Here is a 26,898-nt window from a genome sequence, read left to right as displayed (position 1 = left end):
AGCTGAAGTCAGACACTTAACTGAGCCACCCAGGCGTCCCCCCAAAAAAATTTTTTTAATGTTTATTTATTTTTGAGAGAGACAGAGCACAAGCTGGGGAGGGGCAGAGGGAGAAGGAAACACAGAATCTGAAGCAGGATCCAGGCTCTGAGCTGTCAGTACAGACACAGGCGCGTGAACCCACAGACCGCAAGATGGTGACCTGAGCTGGTGGGACGCTTAACTGACTGAGCCACGCAGGCACCCCCATGTTTCTTTTTTTTTTTTTTTAATGTTTATTGATTTTAAGAGAGAGAGCATGCACAAGTGCATGTGCAAGTGGGAGAGAAGCAGAGAGAGAGAGAGAGAGAGAATCCCAAGCAGGCTCCACTATCACCAAGGAGCCTGATGTGGGGCTCGATCCCATGATGGGGCTCTGTCCCACAACCATGAGATCAAGACCAGAGCCGAAATGAAGAGTTGGACGCTCAACTGATTGACCCACCCAGGAACCCCTGGGTATTTTTCTATAAACAATTACACAAGACTGCACGCCTCATTGCACATTGTTTTGTATATTTAGCTTAAGAAACCGGGTTAGTGGACCCGGGTTAGTGGAAACCACAGTTAGTGGACCTGGCTCTTCTTGTGAGGAAGGACATGGTAACCAAGGCGGGAGACCCCCGTAGCCACACCACTTCTGCAATCTTCATCCAGTATCACAACTGCTGAGGGGTCTTGCGTGAAGTCCTACCCAGAGTCTCCTGAGAACACACCTCATCCTACGTCAACAGCTCCATCATCTGGATCACAGCACTCAAGGAAAACTGCATCAGGATCCCAAGGGAATGGGAGTGCTGGGTAAGACTTGACTAAAACCAAGCCAAGGAAAAGAAAAAAGAGTGCTTCAAGCCTGTGTGGTGCTGAGGCTTACAGCGATGCGAGCCAGCCCTGCCACATCAGAGCGGCCGTTGGATGCTACAACCACAATGTGGGTTCCCTTTCCCCATTCACAAGTGCTTACTACAGGAATGGGATGGCTTTCCTGGCCTGTTGATGGGACTGTGACTGCAACAAAGGAAAGGCAATGTTATATTAAGGTGATTTCTATCCCCCTCTTTGCACAGAATACATACAAGTTTACCTTTTCTGTAATTAAAAAAAAAACCCACAAAAAACAAAACAAACCCAAAACATAAAACTTTGGTAATATGTCTAAACAGTGGGGTGCCTGGGTGGCTCAGTCAGTTAACTTGATTTCGGCTCAGGCCACAACCTCATGGTTTCTGAGATGGAGCTTTGCATGGGGCTCCGTGCTGACCATGCCAGAGACTGCTTGGGATTCTCTCTCTCCCTCCCTCTCCCTGCCCCTGCCTTGCTCGTGAGTGTCCCCCCACTCAAGATAAATAAATAAACGTTAAAAAAAATCTAAACATTAGCAAAGTATGTAGCATTCAGAGTATCATAAATGTTGGCATTTTAAAATGTTATATCACTCTTTGAAAAATATTGAGATAAACCTAAATTTAATGGTAGTTTGAAAACTGTCAGCATCTATGTTAAATTGTATGAGTAAATTAATTAAAAGACAGGAAAAAAAGATTTTTTTTCATTCATGCCCTAGAATAGTATCATTTTTATATCTTTGTTATCATGTTGATAGAAAAAGAGAGTCCCTTTCCCTGACTAGACTCAACATTCCAGGTTTATTTCTAGGTCCTGTCACAGAAGGAGCATAGTAGGTGCTCATGAAATTCTTACCAAACTGAACTGATTTTGAGCAAAAATTATCCTGTTCAAAGCAAAGTTTCCTTAATGAGAATGACTCAGACATGAGTCCATTAGATAACAAAACCACCTCCCTGGGGTATTAACATCAAATCCTACATGAGAGACCAAGTAACTATTCTCCGTCCAGAAGGGTCCTGAGAAAAAACGATAGGTGTCCATACAGGTTAAAAGCAAATACAGTTTTAGGGTGCCTTGGTAGCTCAGTTGGTCAACTCCAACTCTTGATTTTGGCTCAGGTCATCATCTCACGGTTTGTGGGGTTTGAGCCCCACATCTGCTTGGGATTCTCCCTCTCTCTCTGCCCCTCTCTGGCTCTGTATCTTTCTCTCTCTCAAAATAAATAAACTTTTAAAAAAATTTAAAAAATATATAATTTTAAATTGTTGCCCACAAAATAGAATCCTTTGGTAAGATGATATTCCATAGATAATGCTAAGAAATAAAACACAGCTGATTGTCATATTGTTGGGGGAGGGGAAAGCAAATGAGTAAAACAGCGATCATGAAACTGTTGCTATCATTATCTTTAAAGGACATAATGTGTTATGGGTAGAGTTTTTTAACTTAACGTGAAAACTTAAAAAGAAAATATTATTCTCTATTAAGTAGTCTAACCTAGGTGCAAACTGTAGTTTTCACTTAAAACCTGCTGGCTTAGGGCTTACATGGGCTTCTGTGTAATGCGCACGCATTTCCTATCAGCCAGGAAGCCCTGCAGATAAATAACTGGACAGAAACTCCTAAGTGCTTGTTAGTCTTGCAAATCCAGTAACTGTGTGGACTTAATATCCTTCATTCCAGTTAGAAGATCTGAAACTAAAACAATCAGCAAACCACTCTTTTCATATATGGTGTAACATTTTGTCTCGGCACCCCCCCCCCCCCCCCCCCACAGAGTTGCCATGCAGCACAGGAGGGTTTACAAAAGTCAAGACTCATCTTCTTCCAGGAACTAGAGGGCTAAATATTTACAAATGCAAAGAGAGACTGTATGTCTGAGACCCTCTCAAGGGAGGAGTGGTTGACTGAGAGGGTCTTTTTTTTTCCCCCTTTCTAGGTTTACGTTGAAGATATATCATAGCAAAACAAATGATGAAAAATGAGAAATGTGTCCAACTGCTTGTTTGGACAGCAGCAGCATCAGCTGGCTGGTTTGGCCCATCTGTGGAGCATTTTCAGACTTACTCTGCTGTCTTTGCATCAGTTCCATCCTTTACCACTGTCTTGTGATATTAGGGCTCAGCACAGATCAGCTTTCCTGCTGTCTTTGAGCCTGAGCAATTAGGCCTGAAAAGTGAATTTTTTCTTCTTTTTATAAGTTTTATTTTAAATTAATGATACCACTACATTGTGGTTATTTTTTTACCAAAATATCTAGATTTAGAAAAAACTTTTATAAATTACAAAAATAATGCAAGGCTGTTATAAAAAAATTCAAACATTCAGAAAAGCGTAATGTAAAAAGGAGACTTTTTCCTTTTCCCTCTATATATTCCACATCCAGAGGTAATTTGGGATTTGTATTAGGAACATAGCCTCTGGAGTGCGTGTCCCAACTCTGCCACTCTTACTGGGAGACCTTTGGCAAGTTCCTTGGCCTTCTTGTGTCTTAGTTTTCTCATCGGTAGAACAGGGACAGTTACGGAACTCAACTCATAGGGTTATTGTGAGGGTTAAATTCGTTATTACATGTGAAGCACCTGGAACAGTGCTTGGCACACAATAAGCACTAGATTTGTGAGTTACAGTTCTCAGTAGTGGTAATACTGTCAACGTGTTCTGTGTTACTTAGGATACAGGATTAGCTGCCGTAACAGAGACTCCAAACTACAGTGGCTCAAACACTATAGAGGTTTCTTCCTCTTTCTAGAAGCATTTGGAGGAGTGAGCAGGTAGTTGCCTCTGTTCCACGAAGGGGTCCTTGTCTGCATCAAAGGGTTATCTCTGGGTCCAGCTGCAGGAAGAAACAAAGGAAGTGAAAGACAACCAGCTTCCTTTTGAAGGATGTGACCTTTACTTGCATGCATCATTTCTGCTCACGTCCCTTTGGCCAGAATTTAGACCCTCTGCCAAACCTGGCTAAAGAAGGAGGCTTTGGTCATCCATGTACGTGTAGGATTGGGCTACATTGCCCCCTGGGATCTCTATACCCACCCAAGCTAATGTAGTCTTTAGATGCCCATTTAAAACGTACAGGATTGGCAGGAGACCAGAATTCTATTACTAAATGAAATAAAGCAGGGATACTGAAAAACAATTAGCAAGCTCTGCCCCACAAGCTTTCTTTTTTTAATGGCATCATTTCACGCATATTGCTCTACACATAGATTTTTCTCTTAGCAATATGTTGGGTAGGTCTCCCTATGTCAGTATGTAAATATTTATGTTGCCTGTCAGTTCACTGTATTCTGGGAACAGAGGTCTCTTAATTCACTGAACCAAGCCTTATTGATGGGCATTAAGACTGTTTTCAATTCTTACTCTTACGGAGTTTCCATGTGCATCCTTCTACGTAGATATTTTTTGCAGGTTTTTTGCTGGCACTTCTTTAACATAGGTTTGTAGAAGTGTATATGGGCTTAAAATGTTGTCACATACTATAAAATTCTACTCTGAAATTATTGTGTCAATTTGAGCTTTTCCAATAACATATGATAGTCTTCTTATCTATAGAGGAGAGAAGTCCCCCTTTGGAGAGACAACCATTTCTATCTGACAGCCTTGTCTGGAGGGACTGTGGTAAGAACCCCCACCCCACCCATAAATGATAGTCCTGATTTATAGCTGGCTCAGTCTTATGGTACAGAAAAGGGACAAAAGACAAGAGGAAGAAACCTGACATTTATTGAGGACTAGGTATTATTATTATATATATGGAAATAGAGACACAGAGCTGTTATGTAGCTTGCCTACTTCACATACCTAGTAAGGCCTTGCTCCCCTCTCTGCTACCTTTTTTTGGGAAGCTTTCTTTATGTTTTCTTCTCTTAAATTAGCTTTATTGATGTATTACTTACATGCAGTACAGTTCAGCAACCTTAAATATGCAGTTTGGCAAATTTTAACAAATAGATACAGTCATGTAACCACCATCACAATGATGCTATGGAACATTTCCATCACGCCAAAAAGATCCTTTGTGGTTTTTGTTTTTGTTTTTGTTTTACAGTCAGTCCCTGTCTTCCACCCAGCCACTTCTCCATCTCAGTTTCCTCTTTTGTTAAATTGGCTAATAATAGCGCCTACCTTCTATGGTGTTTGCAAGGATTAAGTTATTCCATATAAAGTACTTAAAACAATGCCTGGTCCTTTAAGCATTAAGGTTGTGTTTTGGTATTCTTCTTTCATGATCATCCTCATCACTTGTTACTGTGTACCTATAAGTTAACTAAACTTGATTTCATTGGCACTCTGAGATTTCCTTGCCCAGTACCAAATATAACTGTCTGGATTATACAGAGGAGGCAGCCTCAGGAAAATGGGGGACAAGGGCTATCATAAGGCAGCTACCCCAGCCTTTGATTCTGGGACATAGTTGTCTAATCCATAGAGGGAGCTATTGGGAGCATTTTTTGCAGATTTGCACTAATATGCCCTTTCATTACAGTGTGTGTGTGTGGGGGGGGGGGGGATTTGACAAAGATTCAGGAGAGTTGTAGCTCTACACTGACCTGCTGAGTTAGTGACCAAGTATTAAGTGTTCCCATCCATTAGTGCCCACTCAATCTCAGAACATGTGGCTCTCTCTGATTAAATTACATGAATACCGCTTTGTGCATACCCTAGACATGTATAGCACATTGTTGCAAAACTAGACATGCTTTAAAGTTAATTTGAAATCCATGTATCTTTTTCAATGCACAAGATTGTTGTTAAAGTAGCTACATTACATTCCCACAGACCTGCAACACTTACTTCCTTCCTGGCCAGAGTATTTGACTCACTTCTCAAAGCACTGGCTGTGTGGGGCAGTGTGCCACAGTAGACTGGGAGGAAGCTCTACAGAACCGGAAGGCAACACAGGACATCTGGTCTGGCCTGGCCCCACCACATAATGCTTTCAGGAGACCTGCTGTCTACATGAGGGCTGAGCCCGTGTGTAGCTACCCTATAAGCAAAGACAGAGATGGGCAGAGAAATTGCAAGTGAAAATTATTTATTAATAATGAAGAGAGAAGACGGAAAAGAGGCAACTGAAACAGAGTTGCAGTCCATTACAATGTGGTTTTTGAAGCTCCTGGGGCTTTCTTTTAAGTTCTGTGAGGGCCAGGCTGGTGTCTTCTCTTTATGAGCTGCTCAGCAGAAAGCAGGCACACAGTGGGTTCTGGGTGAACTGTCTTCTCCCTTGGAAGCACTGCGAGTGGACAGTCTCCCTCTTCCATCTGTGACAACCCCCAGGATCCTTGTCCAACGCTCTTCTTTGTACCCCCTCTGCATGTTGGTGTTCTCGGAGTTTCCTCCTCTTACTGCTCTAATACCCCTTTTCAACTGATTTTACATCTTCTACTGATTTAAATGTCCTTGTTTGTGCTGTGAATCCTCTAAATCTTCCTCTCCAGCCCCGATCTCTCTACTGAGTGCCCAGTGGACATTTCCATTGCTGTCCCATAGACATCTTAAATTCAACATTTCCAAAACTGGAAATTAAAATTCTTTCCCTCAAGTGTGTTCTTCCACCTGATTCTTCATCTGGGTCCATGACACCATCTTTCCCTACTTAAAGGGAGTAGGGAAAGATGCTTTGTCTAGAAACCTAAGGCTTCTTCGATTCCTCCTTTTCCATCTCCACTCCCCATGCCTAATCAGTAGTCATAATTGTAGCTAATATTGATTGAGCACATCCTATGTGTCAGACACTATACTAATCCCTAATATTTTAATTTAGTACACTAACTATATGAGGTAGGTACTCTTAGCATCATTTTATAGGTGAGGAAACTGAGGCACAGATTGCTTGCTCAAGGTCACAGAGTGAATAGATAGCTGAACTGAAACTTGGATCTGTTTAATTCTAAAACTTGAGTTCATCATTGCCACTGTGCACTACCTTTGATCACGTGTCCTAAACCCTCCTCACATCTGCATTTCTCTCTCCAACCCCTGCCCTGGGCTGGCCTTTTTGATACTTGCATCATTTCTCATGTGGACTAATGCCACCTTCTATTAATGTCTGCAGCTTCCAGCCTGCACTTCCATATGGCTAATGCAGAGTTCTAAAACTTTTCGGTGGTTTGGCATTGCCTGTAGGAGACAGCCTGACCTCCTAAGAGTGGCAAAAGGAAAACGAGCTCTTCACCCAGATTTTTGCCATCATCTCTCTGCTTGCCCACACATGTCCTGTATTTCCATCTACTCCATGATGGGTCGTGATCTTTCATTTCTTAGGGACTTTGCCCCCTTTGTTCTTTTTTGTGGACTGACCTTTTTACCTACACATCTGTGAATTCTACTTGTCCCTTAAAATTCAGCTCAAACGGTAACTTCCCTATAAAGACATCTGTGATGTTGTGCTTTATAATAAGAAATATATTATTTAGTCTTTGTCCTTTTTCTGGCACAGAGCTCCTTAAACCCTTGGAATTTCCTAAGTGATAAGAGTCATAAAGATCTCTTTGTTATTCATAACAAGCTCTTTTCAACCACACTGGGTTTATGTTAATAAGGTGACTTTTTGAAAGACCCTGAGGATGGGGGCTGGATGCCAAATATAACTAGATTTGGAACTTTCAGTCCCACCTCCAGACCTCTGGGGACTCCAGCGGGACTGGAGGTTGGATCAATCACCAATGGCCAGTGATATAATCAATCATGTCAACATAATGAAGCCTCCATAAAAATTCCTAATTTAGAGTTCATTCATTCATCTGATAAACATTTAACACTTGCTCTGAACATGTCTTACACTAGGCATTTGGAGAGCTTCTGGGTTGGTGGACATAGGGAGGTGTTGGAAGGGTGTGGGAGCGCCATGTCCCTTCCTCCATACCTGGTGCTGTGTGTGTCATTATATCTATATCTATATCTATATCTATATATCTATATATATACGTATATATGTATATATATCTATATATATGTATGTCTATACATATATATATACATATATATATAGACATACACATATATATTAAGCAGCCTGTTTTCCTGTTCTTCAAGCTATTCTAGAAAACTATCAAACTTGAGATGGGGGAGGTGGGAACCTCGGATTTTATAGCTGGTCAGAAGCACAGGTGACAGCCAGGGCTTGCAATTGGTATCTGAAGTGAGGACAGTCCTGTGGGACTGAACCCTTAACCTGTGGGATCTGACATTATCTTCAGGTAGATAGTGTCAGGACTGAGTGAATTGTAGGACACCTAGCTGGTGTTGGAGAATTGCTTGGTATGAGAACCGCCCCCCCCCCCACATGTCTGATGCCAGAATTATTGACAGTAGAATGGTAAATAGAGGAGAAACAATGAGTTCCTCCCTTTCAACATCACAGCCCTCCTAGGCACGATGAAATGTTCTTTCCTCTGTGCTATGTTACTTTTATTTCTTTAATAAGCTGCAGCAATAACTCCTTTATTTGCATGTTACCACAGAGTCCTGGCTGAGAACATACCGTTGCCATGTCCCATCTAAAGAGGACGCATTTCCATCGTTACAAGTGGATTCTTAATCATTGGCCATTTAGTCATTCAATAAAGTCTTACTGAGCTCCTTCACTTAAATCTCAGTGCTAAGTACAGGGGGTAGAAAATTAGTAAGACCGGGAACCATGCATTAAAGAGCTCTTAGCTCGTTAGTACACTTTCATTATTATGTACCTTATCTCTTAGGGCAGGGACCAGGTTCTAATCATACATGTATTTCCAATGCCTAATATAAGGTGTGCTCAGGGCAAGTGTTAAGTAAATGTTTGTCAAATGAATGAATGAACCTGAATTCTACTTCTGTTCCAACTTACGGATTAAAAACAGAAGTGAGGAGTAAGGATAAAATCTCTCTCCAGAGCCTGACATCTTGCTTTCCAATGAACATCCTCAGAGGATTCCAAAAACCCAAAGCACACTTCCAGAACCAGCACTTGCAGCATGAACCCCACCCACATGATCCATTTAGGGACCCCTGGCTTGAGGCCCAGATAAAATTATTGTGATCATGATGCTAATGGATAGGACTTTCATAAACCATGGAAGGGTAGGATTTTGTTTTCTCCTGTGTCTAGAACATACCAACCTCAGTGAAGCCTTTAACATAAAAATGGGACCTGCATGGGGCCCCTGGGTGGCTCAGTGGTTAAGAGTCTGACTCCTGATTTCAGCGCAGGTCATGATCTCATGGTTCGTGAATTTCAGCCCTGCATTGGGCTCCATGCTCAGCATGGAGTCTGCTTGGGATTCTCTCTCTCCCTCCCTCTCTGCCCCTCCCCGACTTGTTCTCTGTCTCTCACAATAAACAAGTAAACTTTGAAAAAAATGGACCTGCAGTTTACTTCCAACCCCTGAAATTACTGCCTTGGTTCTCATATTCTAAAAACCCAAAAGGAATTACTCATTGGTATTTGTGGGTCATTATCGGAGTCATTATGTGGTCATTATCAGGATAAACAGTCATTGTCAGAGGAAGAAAAAGAAGGGTACATGAAGATGACAGTGTGGGTCACAAGCAGAGTGTCCTCTAGATTAAGCCAGTTGAGGGGCACCTGTGTGGCTCAGTCAGTTAAGCTCCCGACTTTGGCTCAGGTCATGATCTCACAGTTCGTGAGTTTGAGCCCCAGATCGGGCTCTGTGCTGACAGCTCAGGGCTTGGAGCCTGCTTCTGATTCTGTGTTTCCCTCTCTCTCTCTGCCCCTCCCTACTCGTACTCTCTCTCTCTCTTAAAAAAAATAAATAGATTAAGCCAGGAGTTTCTGCCATCACCATGGAGCAATTTCAGTGTGCACTGTCCCATCTCCAAGAAGGTTGGGAAACCCCAGGAAACATAGAAATAACTCCCAGGACTATAATTCATCAGGCCCCTTGGTTCCAGAAACTAGGCAGAGCTGCCACACTGGTCCAAGCCAGTGACACCGGATAGCCCCAGGCTTGGACCTAGCAAAGCTCAAACAAGGCTAGAGTATGGAAAAGTAGGAAGAGACGGTCCTTTGTCATCCCTCAGTTTTGGAGAAAACCTTCATGAATCTCAGCATCGTCAGTAGCAATGTGACTTGCTCCTCAGGTCTCAGGTGGAGGCGGGCCTCTGGGGCAGCCCCAGGAAAACTGAGGGATGGAGAGGGTCTGAGGGTCTTCCTCTGTGAGTGTGTATGTTTGTGTGTGACTGAGGGTAAGTGTGTGTGTGGGTATAACTTTCTGATCCCAAATCATCCCTCACATCTGCTCTTCCACTTAGAGGCCCTATTAAAGGCCACCTGAGCACTCCTCTGTCCCTCCCCTGCCAACCAAAGGGACGTCTCTCCTCTGTGTCTCCTAGCACGCTTTGTCCTGTGATAGCGACCATTTCCTGCTATGTGTTGTGGTCATTTAACTTCTCTGCCTGACCTGACTGAAAGCCCCCTGAAGACCGTACGAGATCCAGTCTGGCTTAGGGCTCCCAGCACATAGTAGGTATTTGACGAGTATGTCATGACATTTGAATCAATCCCATGCTCAGCTGCCAGTGTTCTTCAGTACAGACTTGGAGAGTTTTCTCTCCCTACATCCGTCCCTTCAGCTCCAGAGAGCACCTGCTCAGGCAGCCTGGCACGGGGATGGGAACAGCAGCTGGCCCAGGCTTTGTCCTTACCACTCCACACAACGGAAGCCCCACCTGGCCCAGGGGCTTACAGGGCACCGGGTGACTGAAGGCCCAGCCTGGGAGCCAGAGGTGCTGGTCTGTGGGGTCTGGACAACAGCCCTCCTGGAGCCTTAGTTTCTCTTTGGTGGCTAGAGGATCAGCCCCTTTCTACCTTCCTCACAGGGTATTGGAGGTGACAGCAATGGCAGCTTTTAAAAAGCATTAAGCGAGGGGCATCTGGGTGGGTCAGTCGGTTAAGCGTCTAACTTCGGCTCAGGCCATGATCTCATGGTTCATGGGTTTGAGCCCCACGCTGGGTTCTGTGCTGACAGCTGGGAGCCTGGAGCCTGATTCGGATTCTGTGTCTCCTTCTCTCTCTGCCCCTCTCTTGTGTGCACTCACTCTCTCTCTCTCAAAAATAAATAAACGTTATAAAAAATGTAAAAATAAAAAGCATCAAGTGATGCACTAATACCAAGTAATATTACGATGAAAATAATTTTGGTCTGGTCTTTTTGGGGAGAGAAAAATGTAGTTATCAGTGTCCTACAAATAAGCCGTTGAAAATGAATGTGAATGAAGTAAAACTCAAAAGAGGAAGAAGAGAAAACAATCCCGAGCCTTTCTGAAGCTGCTCCTTGGTGTGGAAATGAAGCCAAGGGACTTAGCATTAACAGATCAGGCTCCCCAGGTGTGACTTGCCCAGACCAATGGTGAAGGTCTGTCCCTGACCCAGGAGGCCCGGACTATCATGGGGAGAAACTTTCCAGCAAAGCTGCTGCTGGGCATGCGGCTTGTTGGTACACTCAGCTGGCATATCTTTTCTTGTTGTCTTTTTTTTTTTTTTTTGCTGTGGTTATCTCATGTTAGAAGTTGCTGGAAGTACATTTCTCTCTCTCCTGAGAGAGAAGGTTATGCTGGCTTTGCATGTAGAATCACTTCTCAGTTTCTCCAGACCAGTGGCCTTTCCTTTTCCCATTTTTCTTTCTCTAGTCTTTGGCTATTCTACTAGATGTTAGTATTTGAAGGGAGGGTAGATTGGAGGGGAACATAAGTAGAGTTAAAATTATATCTGACAGTGGATTTGATAAATGTTTTAGTAGGGGAGAAGTTAGTATTTAACTATTGTTTTATTAAATTTGTTTCCCATATTTTTCCTTTTTTTAAAAAATTTTTTAATGTTTAATTTTTTTCTACTTTTTTTTAAATGAAATTTATTGTCAAATTGGTTTCCATACAACACCGAGTGCTCATCCCAACAGGTGCCCTCCTCAATGCCCATCACCCACCCCTCCCCTCCCTCTCACCCCCCATCAACCCTCCGTTCTCAATTTTTAAGAGTCTCTTATTTTTAATGTTTAATTTTGAGAGAGAGAGACAGACCATGAGCAGGGGAGGGGCAGAGAGGGAGACACAGAATCTGAAGCAGCTCCAGGCTCTGAGTTGTCAGCACAGAGCCCAGTGCAGGGCTGGAACCCACGAACCTCGAGATCATGACCTGAGCTGAAGTCTGATGCTTAACTGACTGAGCTGCCCAGGTGCCCCTCCCATATTTTTTCTTATAGATTTTCAAAATTGGCCATATATCAGAGAACAGAATACAAAATATCTATCATATCAACTTTAGTAAATTCATACATGGCATGTAAAAACAGGAGCTTCCAGAAGGTGGTGCCAAAGTCTGCCTTTTCTCCACCTCCTTCCTCACTCTAGAGTTTCAGTCTGCACATTTCACTCTCAAGAAAATGAAGTCTCTGTATCAGCACAGCCCAGCTCTAGTAAGAGATCCACAGCAGAAGATGTCAAGGGGGGAAAAATAGCCTCAAGAGGTGTAGCCGTGGTTGACACAGCTAAGAACTTCCAGGTTTCCCGATTGTTGATGGGTTTTGTGCCAATTTAGGTTTGAAGAAATGTACCAGCAGGTGAAGGTCAGCCTCCCTCCCCATCTGCCACCTCTGCCTCCCACCGACCTCAGGGAGGTCAGATGTTTTGCTTAACAGTGAGGTACTGGGACCCCAGGGCAGAAGAAGGCTCTAAATTTGAGAGTAAGAGACTATAAATGTAAGACAGGAGATCCTGAGCCCCAGTGGCTGCCACTGCTGTCTTCAGGCTCATGACTCTGCCCCAGGCCACGGCAAGGACACAAATGGAGATGAAAGAAAGGGAAACCATCCAAGTGACAGGATTGTCTCTATGCATTGCCTCAAGTCTGGGGAAAAGGGCTGTGCAGGTGAGGAAACCAAAGAGAGTGAGAAATTGCAAAGCCAGGCTAACTAAACATTGACACCAAGCCTAAGCATCTGTTAATTGCTATCTAGGTACGTGGCATTATGAAAATGGAAAAGAGATGCAGTCCCTGGCCTCCAGGAATTAATAAGTAGGGGGAAGGAAAGATTATTCCATCCAGGAGTATGTTAAAGCTAGCTGGCACCTGTGTGCTAAGTGTGGACATCTATGTTCAGTAATACCGCGTCAGTAGCTTCGTATCAGCGGTGGTGGGAGTATTTACACCAGGGAAATCAGTAAACACTGCAAATCATGGCTCCCCCTCACCCAGAGCTGAATGTTAACCATTTACCAGCACACAGATTATTTGCCCCACAGCACAAACTGCTTAAATAAAGGGGGAGCGGGACATGCCAAGGCTGGGAAGCAATGGAGAGTGTTGTGGGTTTGCATTCAAGGTCAAGCTCTCCCACTTGTTGACCGTCTGACCCTAGCCTCAGTTTCTATCTGTCTTTGGGACTAAAATCCTATGCTCATTGCCAAGGTGACAGGGGTAACCTTGTAAAATTTGTGAAATGATGCATGTCTCATCCCAGTTTTATGAGAAATACAGAAGATAATGAATATTTATTTTTTCAATTATTCAATAATGTTTATTGATTTTTTCTGTATGCCAGACATTGTGCTACCTGGGCAGTCATAAAACATAAAAATACTTTGCAGGGGCGCCTGGGTGGCGCAGTCGGTTAAGCGTCCGACTTCAGCCAGGTCACGATCTCGCGGTCCGTGAGTTCGAGCCCCGCGTCGGGCTCTGGGCTGATGGCTCAGAGCCTGGAGCCTGTTTCCGATTCTGTGACTCCCTCTCTCTCTGCCCCTCCCCCGTTCATGCTCTGTCTCTCTCTGTCCCAAAAATAAATAAACGTTGAAAAAAAAAATTTAAAAAAAATACTTTGTAGATTATAAGGCTTTTGTACAAAATCCTTTATAAACTAGAAGGCGTCATACATGATTTTTTTTCCTCCGCTTTCTTCGTGTCTCCCAGTCTGGATACACTCAAGTTTGCCGTATGACACATCCTGCAACTCATTGTACTCTGATGCCCGCATTTAAACTACAACACATGGCAGCCATCAAGAACAATGGTATGGAAAGAAAACTGAGCCAAGAAAATATCCTTGAAGTATTTCATTGACTGGAAATACGTAATAACAAAATTTGTACCAAATTATCTCTACATGTATATATGAACCCAAGAGAATATACATTAAAATATTCACAGTAGCTTTCTCTAGGTGGTGAGATTGATGATTTTGATTTTTCCTCCTTGCTTAGATGTGATTTTACTTTTTCTACAAAAATTACCCATGTAATTTTTGAGTTAAAGATGAAGAAAAACATAAAAAATTTTCATTTAGCTATTTGTTCTATAAAATATTAAATTTAGATTTGAAAGGAGCCTTAGAGATCTTTACAGATGAGGAAACTGAGGTCCAGGGAGATGAGAACTGAACTAGTTGGACTTCCTTCTCTAAATTGGACATTTTCTTTCCCCTCTTTCCATATGGGTTTGCAGAGCTCTTGATTATTAGTCTGAATCTATGCACTTTGTAATTAGATTCTCATCTTTAATTATCTTCCTGACTTTTTGATGTCTCTCCTTACCCTAGTATGGTAGTTTTTCTTTGACTTGTTTCTTTCTTTCTTTCTTTCTTTCTTTCTTTCTTTCTTTCTTTCTTTCTTTCTCTTTTCTTTTTTTTTTTTTAATAATGTTCAAGTGGCTGCTTGGTTTCTTTGGCTTTTGTCTTTGAAAGACTCCTGAGGTAAATTAGCATTTTATTCTAATCAGTAGCCTCTTTAATTATATCTTCTCACATTTGCCCTTTGGTCTCTACCAACTAATTTTCTCAGAAATTTCCAAGGATGAATCATAATTCCTCAAAGCCATCATTCCTGGAATCAGAATATTTTTTTCTTTATCTGATGTAGGCTCAAGTAAGAGTTCTTGTATTATTAATACAAAGGTTTTTGCCTTCTGGGCCTCAGTTTCCATCTGCTAAGTGGATATTTTCTCTACTCACTTGATGACTATTTCTTACTGAAAACATCTTGGAAAATCTGAAGCCCCTCCAGCCTCAACTGGCAGACACTTGACTCCTTAGATTGCATCTGAGTGAATGGATCTGGGCCAGGGGTTGTGATGGAAGCTAAAGAATCAGAGCTGCCTCTCAAGATGGGGAAGCTTGGACTGTACATGGGGGAAGCCCAAAGGGCCACAGCCAGGGTCAGAGCAAGTGAATTTGAATTCGACTTTTTTTTTTTTAAACTAAAGCCTCTTCTCTGACTGATGTCCCACACCCACTTACCCTGCTCAGGCCACCTATGACTACAGTTTGCTCCCTTTTCTGTGGCCATTCATGAGACTTAAACACACACACACACACACACACACACACACACACACACACACACACAGAGTAAATGAATTGATGTAGGCTTTCAGGTTTTCTCTGAGAGTCAAGGGTAACAGTGTCAAGTACAAATATATTTCTGTATATTCTATATATATGTTATATAGAGAATATGTAGGTGTTTATATTATAGATATTATATATATGTTTAATATATATGTGTAATAAATCTATATAATTAACATATATTAAATTAACATTTATATTTATATACTATGCATGCAAACCACAAAGGTAAGCTGCATATGTAATTTCAAGTTTTTTTTAGCAGCCTTCTTAAAAAAAAAGGAAAATGAGATGTGATAGTAATTTTAGTAATACACTTTATTTAACCCAGTATATCCTAAATATTATCATTGTCACATGTAATGAATAGTAAAAAAATATATAATCAGGATATTTTACATTCTCTTGTTCCTACCAAGTCTTTGAAATCCAGTGGTCATTCCACATTGAGAGTGCCTCTCAATTCGGACATTTTAAGTGTTCATGAGGCACATGTGGTTAGTGGCTACACACTGGAGAACACAGTTTGGAGGTGTATCTATATGAATTGCCAAGGTTTGTAAGATGGAGAAGAATATAAAATGGGACTTCCAAGTGCATTTAATCTTACTAAAGGTGTCCCCTCTGTGGAATTGGAAACAGGGAATGAAGTTTTACTACACACCTGGCGTTATGAATATATGCAGTTATTTTTGTGTGTAAATCAAAACTCCCAACAACCCTATAAGACGAGTAGAGAATGCTTATTTTACAAGTGAGAAAAATGAAACTCAGGTAGTCTAGATGGCTACCTAAAGGTGCCCCAGCGAGCAACTGGAGGAGGCAGGGTACAAACCCAGGTCTTTGTAGTGCCAGAGCGCAGAGGTTTTCCCTGCCCCACACCCTCAGTGTTCCAAGCACACAGATGTCCTGGATATCTGGTGGGAGACAAGCAAGTAACCAAGTGTGATAAGGTTGCTCAAGGCCAGTGTGAGAACACTAAGAAAGGGCATCCAGCTCAGACTGGGTCAGGAACAGCTTCTTGAAACCTACTGAGTCTGCTGAGGGTGATGGAGCTGAGGGAAAGGCCACCTCAGAGAGCTGCTGCAGGAAGGTGTCAAGGGTGGCTCTTTGGGGACCGCAGATGTCTCCAGGTGGCTAGAACAGGGCCTCCATGTGCTGTGGCAGATACATGGGCTGAAAGCAGAGAAGTCAGTGAAGGGTATAGAACCAAGGGATTTTACCCCCCAACAGCTATGGGGTTTTAAGCATGTGATTGATACGAAGGGATTTGACTTACATGGCCCCACACCCTGGACACAGAGTGGAGGGTGAACAAGGGACCCTGCCTGGGTATGATCCCACTTGTACGTTTCTTTTGTAAATTTAAACTTCAAGTCTAACCAAAGGGGGTGACCCCCAGCGGTTAGGACCTGCCCAGTCAACAGAATGAAGCAAGAACTCTGGAAGGTGCTTGATGTTCATGCCAGGACTTGGGGCCAGGCAAATCTAAACTCAAGTCCTGGCTTTGCTATTCTCTAGCTGTGCCACCTTCTCCAAGACTCAATTTCTACATCTGTAAAGTGGGAACCACACAGGGACTAACCCGGTAGAGCTCTTGTGAGGATTAAGTGAAACAGTAGTGGCCAAATGCTTAGCAGAGTAGCTGGTACCTGGCCAAGGCTGAATCAAGCGTGCCCGATGGTGTCACTGTTACCAAAGCAGTGACACAGCCAAGCATCTAGGACCATGGGTGGATGGCAGCACACGGTCTTCCCAAGTCACTTCCTGTGTCACATGCAACTTGGCATGTAGCCAGGTACAGGATACCTGTCCCATGACCAAGGTTAGTTAAATGATACAAACAATATGTAAAGTACAACTGTGGCCAGTGTTTCAGGGGAGAACTGTGCTCTAGTTAGAAGTGAAGAAACGCGCTCAGTGTAGTTTGCCAGGGCTGTGGTAACAAAGCACCACAAACTGGGTGGCTTGATACAACAGAAAGGTATTTTCTCCCAGCTCTGGAGGCTGGAAGTCTGAAATCAAGGCGTCCACAGCCATGCTCCCTCTGAAGGCTCTAGGGGACAATCCTTCCCTGCCTCTTCCAGCTTCTGGTGGTGGCTGGCAATCTAGCATTCTTGGCTTGTAGCGCCGGCTGCAAAGGGTGCACCTGCATCCCATTACCAGGTGTGGGTGCAGAGGCTCACACAGGTGGAGGAATGTGGCGGCTCCTGTTCTTCCTCTCCTGTGTCCTGTTTACACTTAGTTCTGCCTTCTCTCCCTCTTTTTTTTTTTTTTAATTTTTTTTTTGAAAGACAGAGAACGTGACCAGGGAAGGGGCAGAGGGAGAGGGAGACACAGGATCTGAAGCAGGTTCCAGGCTCTGAACTGTCAGCATAGAGCCCGATGTGGGGCTCGAACTCACAAATCACGAGATCATGCCCTGAGCCAAAGTCGGACACTCAACCGACTGAGTTGAGGTGCCCCTCTCACTCTTTTTAATATCACCCAACATGGAGTCAAATATATTTTAAAATATTTTTATACTTGCTGAAAAAAATCATCATGCCCTCTTCTCTAGCTATCTGGTGCATGAAAAAAAGTGAGTTAGCTTTCAGAATATACATTGCTAATCCTTCCCTGCAATTTGTCAGGAGATATCGAGAAACTTGGAGGCAGGAATTTCAGTCTGGGGACATGCTCTGAGGATAAAGATATGTTCATTAAGATGTTTTCCATGTCAATATAAAACTTTTTTAGGAAGTGTACTTTATCTTTCTTTTAAATAAAATAGCTTTGGGGCGCCTGGGTGGCGCAGTCAGTTAAGCGTCCGACTTCAGCCAGGTCACGATCTCGCCGTCCGTGAGTTCGAGCCCCACGTCGGGCTCTGGGCTGATGGCTCAGAGCCTGGAGCCTGTTTCTGATTCTGTGTCTCCCTCTCTCTCTGCCCCTCCCCCATTCATGCTCTGTCTCTCTCTGTCCCAAAAATAAATAAACGTTGAAAAAAAAAATTTAAATAAAATAGCTTTATTAGGCTATAATTGACATGAAGTAAACTGCACATATTTAAAGCATACGGTTTGATAAATCCTGGTGCATGAATAAACTCATCATTATGATAACATTTTGTAATTTATTTTTGTCTGCTATTTTATAATGTAGAATGTGCATTTTGTCAAGTTATGAAATATTATTAGAAAATTATTTTAATGATTACATAGTATCTTATGGGATATAACTTATAATATGGAAAAATGATAGATGATTGAAATATTCAACAAGAGAGAATTGTTATTGGCGAGTGAGTATACACACACATGCATGCACACACATACAGAGGAAAAGACTGAAAAAAATCTTAGCTGCTAACAGTGACTATCTAGGTGGTAGGATTCCAGGTGGCTTTTTCTCTGTTTCTGTTTTTCTATGTTTTATGCACAGAACCATCATAATTAATTTTAAAAAACAAAAATAATTCATTTTTTTCTGAAAATTAAAAATTCAATGTCTAAAAGTAGAATTTGACACACAACAGTGGGATATATTGTCATTTAAAATGTTTAGGTGGCTCAGTTAAGCAGCTGACTTCGGCTCAGGTCATGATCTCATGGCTCAGTGAGTTCAAGCCCCTCGTCGGGCTCTATGATGACAGCTCAGAGCTGGAGCCTGCTTTGGATTCTGTGTCTCCCTCTCTCTCTGCCCTTCCCCCATTCACACTCTGTCTTCTGTCTCTCTCAAAATATGAACGTTAAAAATAATAATAATAAATTTTTAAAAGAATATTTCATGATATGAGAAAACATGTTATATTTAGTAAAATAAACAGCTTACAAAATAATATAGCTTAATTAAAAATTTTCAATGTTTATTTTTGAGAGAGAGAGAGAGAGAGAGGGGGGCAGAGCGTGAGAACTGCGAGATCATGACCTGAGCCCAAGTTGGATGCTTAACTGACTGAACCACCAGGCGCCCCAATAGTTTAAAGAGCATTGAAAAGACAAACTATCATTAATATGCCAAATGATCTCTAGACAGTGGGATTATGGGAGATCTGAATTTCCTGTATTTCCCAGATTTTCAACAATGGATGTAAATATATCAACTGTAAGAGAAGTTATTAAAAGTCATGTTATAAAATTCAGTATTTTCAGGTTGTGAAGCAATGGTTAATTTTTATCTTATTTGATGGCTTTCTATGTTTTCAAATACTCAGTGAAAATAAAAATGAGCTTAAACTGTATCAGTTACTGCAATACAAAATAGTAAGATCAGGGGAACACTAATAATAACGTACCTCATGATCGTTTGACATGTGTTGTGTTATCCAGTGTTTTCGTGTATAGCTTCTCACTTGACCTCAAAGGAAGTCTGAACAGGTGAAAACAACCGTGTGGCTCTGAAAAGATGCTGCCTCCCCATGCCGGTTGCCCAGCCAGCATGTCCTACGGGACATGTCCAAATCTGCAGCCGAAGGCCGGTGCATGCTGCTTCTAAGCCTTCTACATAAGTAAACAAAATTGTATGGAATGCTTCAGTTTTCTGTAAGCTGGGGTTTTTTTTAACCTGTTAAAGATCGAAATAGAACATAAAATTTACCATTTTCACCATTTTTTAAAGTGTACATTTCAGTGGCATTAAGTGCATTCACACTATTATGCAGCTGTCGCCTCCATCCACCCCCAGGACATTTTCGTCCACAGCCAAGGGATCGTAAAGGGTTCTGAATGGGTAGTCACATAACACATTTTATTCCTGTCCTAATGGTCAGGTAAAGAAACCGAGATTTTCTAGCTGTTCTTTCCTTGCCTTTCCCATTTTCTTCTCAACACTTGCAGTCTGGCTTCTGCCCACAGCTGCCCTGGAATTGGTCCCATCACAGGGCTGTCAGCATGTCCTGGTGGCAGAATGTCCTGGGCTGCTTACTTCTGGTCTGCAGGATTGGAAAATCTGTTTTCTAATCCCTCCTGGAAATTTTCTCCTTCTGAAATTTCTTTAACACCCTCTCTCCTAGGTTTCCTCTTACCTCTTGGATCTTTCTTCTGACTTCTCCTCGTCCTGGCTCAGGAACTCACCTCCACTCCCAGAACCACCTGTCTGGTTTCCCTGCCTCTAGGCCTGCCCTGCCAACCAGTGTGATATTTCTTAGAGGGAAATGGGATCCTGCCTCAAGTCTACAAATGTGACATGAGTTGACAGGATAAAACCTAAGCTGCTTAGTTAGATATACAATGCTCCTTCTGACCTGGCTGTCCATGACCTCAAACACTATCCTCAGTAGCACCCCTTTAAAGTCTGCAGCATAGAACCATTTGTAGTTCCAGTGTTGGAGATCTAGGCTGCTTATACATTGTCAGCATACGTGTAGTCCCTCTACTCTAGAATGTAGGTTATGATTGCTTGTGTGGCTGTCTCCCACCACAGGGCAATCTCCTGGAGGGCAGGGATCTTGCTTGCCCTCTTATATCTCAGTGTTTAGTATGACACCTTATAGTTGGACAAAAAGTTAATAAATGTAAGCAGCTCCAGAAAATAGATTGATGTCTTGATGGAGATCTCAAAATCATTAAAGGGTACAGCTAGGACTGAAAGCCAGGTCTTCAAAAGTCCTGCCCTTCCCACTATAAACATTCTTAGTACTGAGCCACCTGGTCCAGGGACAAGATGCCGAGAGGAAATGGATGCAGTTCCTGCACGGTCCTAGGAAAATAAGAAAACAGAGTAAGTGCTGCAACCCTAGACTAGGGTAGAAAGACTTATTACCAGAAATCATTTTACGGACAGCCCAAATTGAGGAGTTTTTTTATAGCTGGTATTATAAAGCCACACCACAACAGTGAAGAAGACCAGCATCTGGTGGGAGCCCCTCTCCCACCTCCTGCTGTATGTTCTGGAACAAGAGCCAGCACTGTGCTTCAGCAGAGGATGTCACTCTTTCCTCCCCCAGACTAGGGGGTCTGCTTGTCCCCGATCACAGCCTACAAGAGCTTGTGGCTGCATATGAGCTCACACAAGACAGAAAGGCAGAGTGCTATAGCTGAAAGAGAGCTACATCGGGGTCCTCTAGTCTTCTTTTCTAGATCGGCCACTAACTGGCTGCATGACCTCATAATGCCCAGGAGCCTTCTTCATATGTACACCAAAGGGATATTTGGAGATCTTTCAACTCTGACATTCAGAAAGAGGAAAATATTGCCAGTTAAAGATTGTTCAGTACTTTTAAGGCTAAACTGATTCACATTTTCCAAACTATCAAAGGAATGGCTGAATCCTCTTAGGGTGCGGGTAGTCACAGACTTATCTCCACTCGCCCATGACTATGACCCGAGTCTTGATTACTGTTGCTTATGTAAATGCCCAATTTATTTGAGGTGCTTCTTGGGAAGAAAGGACTTTCACTGCACTCTTGGTTTTAACTATTTTCACATGTTATGAGTTGGGATAAATGACATAATTGATTCATCTGTGTGATATAGAACCTGCTCAGAGTTCTTTGAAAGATGGCTGTACTGCATGAGAGATCTGGCCAGCGCCACTGCTGAGAGGGAAAGGAGAGAGAAAAACAGAGAGAGACAGAGAGATTACCTCTTACAAACCCAGATGGTTTCCTTAGTGGTTGTGAGCGGTTTCCACAAAACCCACCTATCATTTAGTCAAGACTGTTAATTAGGGGGCACAGATTTGGACTGCTGTCTGTACCCCCCAAGCTGGTTATTAACCAGGAGGCTGAGCTCGTGGTTGCAGCAAACACTGGAAATTCACCAAGTGCTGCCCTGGGGGAGATGGTCCACCTCCATGTCCTAGATGGCCATGGGGTTCAGGCATTTCATTGTCCAAAGTCCTACATGCATCTTACTTTACTTAATATTCACAACCACAAAAGGGGTAGAAAATACAAGATTGAATCGCCAGATTAGGAAACTGAGGGTCAGAGAGAAAAAAGAACTCACCCAACATTACACAACTGGGGGTTCAAAACCATTCCTGACCCTAAGACCATACTCTGCCTCTCTGATAGCCTGATCCACCTGCTTCCTTTCCCTGCCTGTTAGGTATTCTGCATTTCACCATCTACCAAACGAATACAGCCACTTACATCCCTCCTTCTGTCTCCCCAGTCTCATGATTCTCTCTGACTCTGATTGTTTCATGGGTTACTTACCACCTGGTAAGTTTCCTGAGGCCAAGGAGCATGGCTCCTACTTTGTTTTTCATCCCAAATCACTAGATAGCAAGCTGGGCACATTTGATGGTCAATGGGGCAACACAGAACCCACAAATGACATGTTCAAAGACCACAGATTTTTGACTCATGGAATGACCCTTCCCTTTGTGTCCTCAACTTTTTTCTCTCCCACAGTCTTGTTTGTGTTTCACAGACCCTCCTGCAGCTCTTCGGATGTCAACCAAAATGTCATTCCACCGGAGTCTTCCCTGACCACTGGATTTCAAGTTTTACCCTGGTTATTCCCTTTCATGGTCTCCCTCTGTCTCTCTCTCTCTGTCTTTAATTTCTCTATAAATGTGTTGTTCTTTGTTTATGTTATAGAACCCAGAGTTCTAAGCCACATCTTTGAATTATTCTGTCCCATGTACATATGAGATGTGAGATATACATGTTAATAAACTTGGGTTTGGGGAGTTTTATTCGTTTTTGCCTTGTTAATCTTGCTTTTATTATACAATGTCACCTGAAATCTATGATGAGTAGAAGAAAATTCTTCCCCTACTGTGTGTCCCGATTGTTTTTTTTTTCCTTTGTGTATTTACTTGATAAGCTCCTGGTTGTCCCGAATGGCCTCTGCTGTAACAACAGCCTCCCTTTCTAGTGTTGATAGGTTTCAACTGTAGAGTGCTGGGGTCCACTGCAGTATTGCTAATAAGTACAAAAAAAAACTTTGAATTTTCTGCTTGGAAAAAAAAAAATCTCCCAAGAAATGTGTTTAGGCCTATTAAGTGTCACTGTCTGTTGACATGCTAAAAGTCTCTTCCTTAAAACCAGTTGTCACAGATCAGGATGCCAGCCCCATTGCTTCACTCACCTGTGACCATGACCTGCATCTTGATTACTGCATTGGACATAGATTTGCTTTGCTATTTTCTCAAGGCATCTCAACATAATAAATTATGTTTTTATTCAAGTATAATTAACACAGTGCTATATTAGTTCCGGTGTACAATATAATGATCAACAATTCCATAGAGTTCTTAGTGCTCATCAAGATAAACGTACTCTTAATTCCCTTTATCTATTTTACTCGTAACTCCTCCTACCTCCTCTCTGGCAATCACAAGTTTGTTCTGCATATTTAAGAGTCCGGTTTTTGTCATTTCTCTTTTTTTGTTTGTTTGTTTTGTCTCTTTAAATTCCACATGAGTGAAATTATATGGTATTTGTCTTTCTCTTACTGATTTATTTAACTTAGCATTAGAATTAGACCCCTAGAAGATTCTAGGTCCATCCATGTTGTTGCACATGGCAAGATTTTATTCTCTTCTATGGCCGAGTAGTATTCCATTGTGTGTATTACACCACTTCTTTATCCATTCATGTACTGATGGACACTTGGATTGCTTCCCTATCTTGACTATTGTAAATAACACTGCAATAAATATAGGGGGGCATATATCTTTTCTAATTAATGTTTTCATTTTCTTTGGGTAAATAACCAGTAGTGTATCATATGGTAATTCTACTTTTAATTTTTTGAGGAACTTCTAGACTGTTTTCCACAGGGGCTACACCAATTTGCATTCCCACCGACAGTGCGTGAGGGTTCCTTTTTCTCACATCCTCACCAACACTTGTTATTCCTTATATTTTTTATTCTAGCCATTCTGACTAGAGAAAAAAAGTGATTTTCATTGTGGTTTTAATTTGCATTTCCCTAATGATTAATGATGTTGAGCATCTTTTCATGTGTCTGTTGGCCATCTGTATGTCTTCTTGGGAAAAATGTCTCCTATTCACATCCTCTGCCCATTTTTTAATCAGATTGCTTAGTTGTTGTTGTAGTTGTTGGTTTTTTTGGTGTGGAGTTGTATAAATTCTTTAGATATTTTGCATATTAACCTCTTACCAGATATATCATTTGCAAATATCTTCTCTCAGTAGGGTGCACTTTTGTTGGTGGTTTCCTTCACTATGCAGAAGTTTTTCATTTTGGTGCAGTGTCTATAGTTTAATTTTGCTTTACTTTCCCTTGCCAAAGGAGACATACCTAGAAAAATGTTTCTACAGCTGATGTCCAAGAAATTACTGCCTATGTTTTCTTCTAGGAACTTTATATTTCCAGGTCTCACATTAGGTCTTTAATCCATTTTGAGTTTATTTTTGTGTATGGTGTAAGAAAGTGGTCTAGATTCATTCTTCTGTATGTAGCTATCCAGTTTTCCCAACACCATTTGCTGAAGAGACTGTCTTTTCTTCATTGCGTAGTCTTGCCTCTTTATCATAGATTAATTGACCATATAATTGTAGATTTATTTCTGAGTTCTCGGTTCTGTTGATCTATGTGTCTATTTTTGTGCCGGTACCATACTATTTGGATTACTACACATTTGTAGTATATCTTATAGTCTGGGATTGTCATACCTCCAGCTTCACTCTTTTCCAAAATTGCTTTGGCTATTCAGTCTTTTGTGGTTCCATACAGATTTTAGTATCATTCATTTTAGTTTTGTGGTGTATGTGCTCAGTATTTTTTAACATTTTTAAAAATGTTTATTTATTTAAGTAATCTCTACACCCAATGTGGGGCTTGAACTCACAACCCAGAGATCAAGAGTCACATGCTCTTCTGACTGAGCCAGCCAGATGCCCTTATACTATTGGTATTCTGATAGAGATTGCATTAAATCTGTAGATTGCTTTGGATAATATGGACTTTTAAACAATGTTAATTATTCTAATCCATGAGCCTGGAATATCTTTCCATTTATTTGTGTTGTCTTCAATTTTTTTAAATCAGTGTTTTATAGTTTTTGGAATATAGGCCTTTCACCTCCTTGGTTAAGTTTATTCCTAGATATTTTATTATTCTTGGTACAATTGTAAATGGGACTTTTTTTTTAAATTTCTCTATCCGCAACTTTATTATTAGTGTATATAAAAATACATATATATATATGTATATATATATTAATACAACATTAATGTATATATATTCATATATATATGTGTGTGTGTGTATATATATATATATATATATATATATATATATATATATATATGTTGTATATATATACCGGAGCTGTTTTCAGGATGTGTTGTAGCAGGAGCCACTTCGGGGGGACACCTGCTGAGTGAGGTGAGTTGGATAGAGCAGACACAGAGGAGAACACTGGGGCCGGGCTGTGGTGTTGGCAAGATGGGTGGCGGGTGTTCACGCTGGTTTCTGGAAGTGTCAGTCTATCCACGCGGGGGTTGGATGGGGGAGAAATGACCTCCGCCAGCTCTTTTGTTCTTGGAGAAGTCTCCAAAAGATCCCTTTCCTTCCAGCACACATTCTGAGATTAGTATAAATCAGTGTTCACATATACCGGAAGTGCTTTTCAAACTGTGCTTCTAATGCTGGATCGTGGTAGAGCTGTTTGTTATCCTTTTTCTTTAAGAGCAGGGACTCAGTTTCCTATCACTCTCCAGCTCTTCTAGAGCTAAGCCCCCTGACTTTTAAAGTACCCTCAGTTAAGCCCCACTGATTGTAAAATCTCGCAAAGCTAAGCCCCACCAGTTTTCAAAGCCAGATGTTATGGGGACTTGTCTTCCCAGAGCAGGTCCCCTGTGTCTGGGATGCTGGGTGTGGGGTCGGCTCCTCATCTTTCTCCATGCTTGGGGCGTCCCTCCTGTTTGTGGTTAGTCCTTTCAGAAGTTTGCTTCCTGACCATGTTTCTGCCCCTCCTACCCTTCTCACCTCCTCTCTGCGAGTAACCGTAGAAAGTCTGTTCTGTCAGGATTCAGGTCATTTCCTGAGTTTGTTGCACTGATGTGCGTGTTTTCTAGATGTGTCTGTGGGTTGAGGTGACCTTGGGATCCTCCTACATTCCACCATCTTCTCTCCTCCTCAATGCATCTCTTTTCTTCTTTGTAGAACTTACCACAATATGTAATGATATGCTCACTTGAGTCTCTGCCTGTTTTTCCCCCTAGAACATGAACCCCCAAAGGTCAGGGACCGTGTACATTTTGTTTGCCAGAGACTCAAAATGTACTTGTTGAATGAATGATGATGGTATCTTTCATTATCTTCTTTCTCTAAGGACCAACTATGTATGTGGTGAGGAGGGGCCCAAGCTAGAAATCAGGGAATCAGGCCCCAGTTTAGGCTCAGTTACCCCCGTGTTGAATGATCAGTGCACACACTCTCTCTTGGGCTCAGCTTTTTACCTGCAAAGCAAGGATAATGGTTCCAGTCACACATGTTCTGAGGCTACTGGGTGAAGAAGGTGGGATAATTTTAGATTTACCTCACTGTTAAAGTTAAAGCCTGATCTTTTATTATTACTTTTTAAAAATTTTTAAATATTTATTTTTAAGAAAGAGAGAGAGAGACAGAGCACGAGCAGGGGAGGGGCAGAGAGAGAGAGGGAGACACAGAATCAGAAGCAGGCTCCAGGCTCTGAACTGTCAGTGCAGAGCCCGACACAGGGCTCGAACCCATGAGCTGTGAGATCATGACCTGGACCCAAGTTGGAC

The sequence above is a fragment of the Prionailurus viverrinus genome, chromosome D2, assembly GCF_022837055.1.
Source record: "Prionailurus viverrinus isolate Anna chromosome D2, UM_Priviv_1.0, whole genome shotgun sequence".
Classification (NCBI taxonomy): domain Eukaryota; kingdom Metazoa; phylum Chordata; class Mammalia; order Carnivora; family Felidae; genus Prionailurus; species Prionailurus viverrinus.
The sequence above is the reverse complement of the archived record's forward strand: the minus strand, read 5'-3'. Positions refer to the sequence as shown.